The following is a 5846-nucleotide window of genomic DNA, read 5'->3' on the forward strand; positions in this document are numbered from 1 at the left end:
GGGTCAGTGAGGGACAGTGTAGGACAGTGAGGGACAGCAGGACGGTGAGGGACAGTGCGGGGCTGTGGGACAGTGTGAGTCAGTGAGGGACAGTGTAGGACAGTGAGGGACAGCAGGACAGTGAGGGACAGTGCGGGGCTGTGGGACAGTGAGGGACAGCAGGACGGTGAGGGACAGTGCAGGGCTGTGGGACAGTGGGTCAGTGAGGGACCGTATGGGACGGTGAGGAACTGTGAGGGACAGTAAGGGACTGTGTGGGACAGTTAGGGACTTTGGGACTGTGAAGGACTCGGACAGTGAAGGATGGCAAGGGACAGTGGACGGTGAGGTACTGGGAGGGGCAGTGAGGGACAGTGTAGGACTGTGAGGGATGGCGAGGGACAGAGTAGGACAGCAAGGGAGCATGAAGGGACAGAGTGGGCCGGCGTGGGGCGGTGAGGCCACGCGGGGGAAGCCCAGGGCTCCTCTGACTGCGTTGGAAAATGGAGGAAGGGTCCTGAAAGGTCCTGATAGAGGTTGAGCCCTTCAGGGTCTCTGGGGGTTTTCAGGAGGAGCTCCGCCACTGCTGACCCAGGGGGCCCTCGACTTCCCAGGCTTGTGTTTACTCAGGCGACCTGAGCTGGCCCCGACGTCTTTTGGCTTTGGAGAGGCCACAGATGCCCAAGGACAAAGCCCCAGCGGGCCTGTGGGAGGAGGTTTCTTGGGGCGCCAGTGATGCAACTTAGGCTTATAGTTTAACCGTAAAATAAATAATACAAATGATAACAAACCAAGAGTGACTAAAGTAAGAAAAAAAGCAAACAGACGGAAACCCTCTAGTTTTAACTAGAACAAATCCCCTGGCTGGTTCTCTGTTGCCAGAGCCGAGACCTGTCGCTGACCTCTAGCCTCCTCGAGCCCCTGCTTGCACTTCAGCAATAATGCCTGATAGTTAGACACTGAGCACTACCTAATTGGGGTAGTTTAACATATGGAATGAGATTCTGGCCTTATTATCAGGTTAACTATTAACTCTACACCCCATGAAATGATTTGCCTTTTCCCCACTATTATTTACTTACATTCTTTTTAATTTAATTCAAAGGCCTAATTTTGAATTCAAGGCCTTAAGCACGAAAAGAAAAAAAAAAAAAAGGATCTGAAGTATCTTTGCCCTCTCTCGGTTGCAAAACAAACAAACGTTTTGCAGAGAGAAATCTGGCTTCCTTTCTGATGGCTCTTCTGTCTTACAAGGGGCCATTGGGTCATTTTCATGCCTATGCTATTTGTCAACAATTCAGTTAACCTGTCTCCTTACTGTCATTCATTTAGTATTATTTTAGGATGATGGAAATGAGTCACAACTAATTGCTGAGTTCCTTACCAACTCACTAGTTTTTGATCCAAAGAAAATCTGTCCCGATTTTCTTCCCATTTTGGTGTCATTTATGTTCGTGGCTTACCCATAGGCTGTTATCAGTGTAAAAAAAAGATCAGCCTGAGAACTTGCCAGGGTACATCTTTTCAAACCTCACAGAACAGTATCTACTGAATGGGCACTTGAAGGGGCTCACGTTTCATCTGAAAGGAACCCTGGCTATACCATTTCAAGTCACTACAATACAGTTGTAATTTGTGCTTCAGCCTTATTGGCATGCTTTTACATTCCCCTATTCATAAAACAGTGATAATCACCAGAGCAACCATCAAACACACCCCTTCTTTAGAGAAAGAAGATCAACAGGATACTCACTCTACAGTTGTGAGCTGTATGATGTGCTAATGTTTTGGTAAATTATCAAAAATCATAAAGTCACATGAGTAATACATGATTAATCTGATTTTTCTATTTTAAACAACTTGCAAAATAAACTTGATTTATTCATTTTTGGGGAGAAACCTGTTTAGCCACTAGTTTGCCACGTTTAGCTTACAGTTATATAATATGGCTTTCTCAGCCGTGGAAGAATTACATGAGAAGACTTACACCCCACAAATTTTTAATCTAATAGTCTGTTAATGATGTGTTATAATAAAATTGATATGTCAATAATATTGTAGGACATCTTGGGAAGAGTTTAAAAGGAAAACGCTAAGCATCTTGAAGTGATACTAGCATATTGTGTTTATTAAGTGATTATTCATTGACCTTTAATAGATTAGAACACTACACCAGAGATTCGGGGAAACAGTCTCTTTTTCCTGAACCCAATTTGTTTTAAATTATCTCCAGTAAAGCATGACATTTAAAGTAAGACAGTGTTTTTTATATCTCTCACAGTCTGCTTACTTTTGAGGCCATTTTAAAAGGAATTTATATTAGTTGATTGTTTTTAATAGAAAAGAACTCAACATCTAAAACTTCAGACTTGCATCACATTGACCCAAATTGTCATTCTTCACTTCTTCTTTCAGTGTAAGAAGCAGCTGTCTTTGGAGTGAGAACAAGGGTGAGGTTCTGGCTCAGAAACCTTAGAATCACGGACACTGTTTTCCTGAAAACATTGCTTCTTTCTCTCCTCTCAAAGAAATGCTACATGTCATGTGTAAGCAGAACGTGCTGGACAGGCACCTCATTACATTTATATTTGTATTTTGATATTATTTTAATCCTGTAGAAGAACATATACATTTTGGTATTTGTTCTTCTTGATTATAGATGTTTTTGTGTTTCTACTTTGTTTATAATAAATATTTTAAAGTTAAACACATTTTATATGTCCCTCTTGGTCCTAGAGCCTTTGTTTCTGTCTATACGTAATATAAATGTATATTATGCACTTAAACTATTTTATAGATAAGTGTGCAATAAAAAAATATAACCAAGAGAGGAATTACATTTCCTAGAGGGCGTTTGCTTAGTGTGCTACGTTGCATTTGGGGAACATTCATATTGCTGTTCATGGGTGTTTCCAGAACGCATGCATGTACACACACACACACACTCTCTCTCTCACACTCTCACATATAAAACAAACTCTAGATGATTCTTTTTTTTTTTTTTGAGATGGAGTCTCACCCTGTCCCCAGGTTGGAGTGCAATGTCACCATCTCAGCTCACTGCAACCTCTGCCTCCTGGGTTCAAGTGAGTCTCCTGCCTCAGCCTCCCGAGTAGCTGGGACTGCGGGACTGCAGGCAGGCACCACCACGCCCAGCTCATTTTTGTGTTTTTAGTAGAGACGGGTTTTCACCATATTGGCCAGGATGATCTCGATCTCTTGACCTCATGATCCGCCTGCCTCGGCCTCCCAAAGTGCTGGGATTACAGGCGTGAGCCACCGCGCCCGGTGAACTCTGGATAATTCTGATAAGAGCCTGGATTCACCCATGAGGAGTACCACAATCCCAAAGAGATTTCCATGGACTTTTTAACCTTAGTGGCCACTTGAAAAGTAGCACAGAAAATGTATTTCTTGGCAACATTTCATTTTTCCTTTTTCAGTTTTTTTTTTTTTTTTCTGAGATGGAGTTTCGCTCTTGTTGCCCAGGCTGGAGTGCAATGGCGCGATCTCGGCTCACTGCAACCTCCGCCTCCTAGGTTCAAGCGATTCTCCTGCCTCAGCCTCCCGAGTAGCTGGGACTGTAGGCATGTGCCACCACGTCGGCTAATTTTGTATCTTTAGTATAGAGACTGGGTTTCTCCGTGTTGGTCAGACTGGTCTCGAACTCCCGGCCTCAGGTGATCTGCCTGTCTCAGCCTCCCAAAGTACTGGAATTATAGACATGAGCCACCACGCCCAGCACATTTTTCCATTAGTTAGTTATGGATACTGCTCTCCCTTCCTAGTTTTTCCCCAAAAAGGATACTTCACCTGTGAGAAGTCTGAGCAGGTTGGTTTTAATTTCCCAGTCTATTATTTTAAGTGTTAGGGCCAGGGCTTCACTACTTTTTCTTAGTATGAGTTTTAGACAGGCTGTTTGCATAGTTGTTTAAACTGAGCCACCTTTCATTTACCAAATGCTCTCTTAACATTAGATGCTATTGGTGGTTATTATGTTTCTAATTCTATCCCATCTCTAAAATGTATAACTGTTGGAAATTTTTTAGTCTTATGGATACATTTATTAATTTTTATTTATTTATTTACTTTGAGATGGAGTTTTGCTCTTGTTGCCCAGGCTGGAGTGCAATGGTGCAATCTCAGCTCATTGCAATCTTCACCTCCCAGGTTCAAGCGATTCTGTTGCCTAACCATCCCAAGTAGCTGGGATTACAGGCACCCACCACCATGCCCAGCTAATTTTTTGTATTTTCAGTAGAGATGGAGTTTCGCCATGTGGCCAGGTTGGTCTTGAACTCCTGACCTCAGGTGATGCACCTGCCTCGCCCTCCCAAAGTACTGGGATTACAGGCGTGAACCACCGCGCCTGGCCAAGTCTTATGGATACATTAATTTAGATACATAATCTAGATGTTTACAAGACGATTTTTCAAATTTCTTTTAGATGCTAACCTGACTTTATTTTCAAATTATTTAAACATTTAAGCATTTTCTCCTAAGTAAATGCTGTATTTCCTATTAGCCGGCCAGTAGGGTGTGCTCTAGTCCCTTGCCAAATTAATTAATTAATTAATTTAAAATGTTAATATAAACTCTTCATTGAGAGATTTCAGAAATATATTTCACTTCTTCATTGCCACTGGTCACATATGAGATGTTTATATAGCTGCAGTTTATATGCAGATGCAGGATATCAGGAAAGTAACACTGCTATATTAAAAAAAAGAAAGCTTTGAGATGCTTACTCCTTGGCTTAGTTCTAAAATAATTTGGTATTATTTTACCAAGTTGATGCCTTGGTAGCAGGTATTTTCTTTTATTCTGGATAAAGAACAACAGGAAAAGTAGTGTAGGAATGAAAGGGTCTGCTCTGGACTCAGGGTTTCGGTTTGAACACCAGCTGTTTCACTTCGGGCAAGTCACTTGACCTCTTGAGGCCTTGACATGTGGGGATAAGAGTGGTTCCTATTGGACAGATAATTGAGATAGTACATGTAAAAGAGCTTGTAACATTGTCCAGCACAATCAAGGTTCAATAACTGTTAGATGTTTTATTATTACTATTATTACTGTTTGAGACAAAGGCTTGCTGTGTTACCCAGGCTGGAGTGCAATGGCGTGATCTCGGCTCCCTGCAGCCTCTGCCTCCTGGGTTCAAGCGATTCTTGTGCCTCAGCCTCCTGAGTAGCTGGGACTACACGTGTGTGCTACCATGCCTGGCTAATTTTTGTATTTTTAGTAGAGACAGGGTTTCACCATGTTGGCCAGGCTGGTCTTGAACTCCTGGCCTCAAGTGATCTGCCTGGCTTGGCCTTCTAAAGTGTTGGGATGACAGGCGTGAGCCACCGCCCCCGACCTATTTTTATTATTGTTATTCTCATTGTTATGGTTACATATTCTTTGGGAAATTTTTGAACATCTGTCATTGCAAGATTGAAAAATTCTTGATTGCTTGATAGTATACATGATTTAATTAGTCCAGAAGGTTGTTTCCTTAAATCCCAGCGGCATAAATGACTTATAAGGTAAAATGTCTTAATTGACTCTGCAGTATTTAAGAGACTGTAAAACCTTAAGACAAAAAAAGGCTCTGTATTAGTTGATAGCACCAGCAATCCATAGGGGAGGTATGCTAAGGGCACAGAGAATCTTAGCATCCCTGAAGGCAAGCTCACAAGTAACCAACCGTAAGTCTGTGAGCAGTTACTTCTAAGCCCATAGTCATAAACATCCATAGACATGTTTCCTTTAAAAAACACATTTAGCCTGTACAGAAATCTATTTAACATAAAGTCCTTGCAGAACGTTTTGATAGGAACAGCTTTACAGTTTTCTCTGGAATGTAAGGACAACAGATATACTCC

Source organism: Mandrillus leucophaeus, unplaced genomic scaffold, assembly GCF_000951045.1.
Source record: "Mandrillus leucophaeus isolate KB7577 unplaced genomic scaffold, Mleu.le_1.0 Scaffold105, whole genome shotgun sequence".
Lineage (NCBI taxonomy): Eukaryota > Metazoa > Chordata > Mammalia > Primates > Cercopithecidae > Mandrillus > Mandrillus leucophaeus.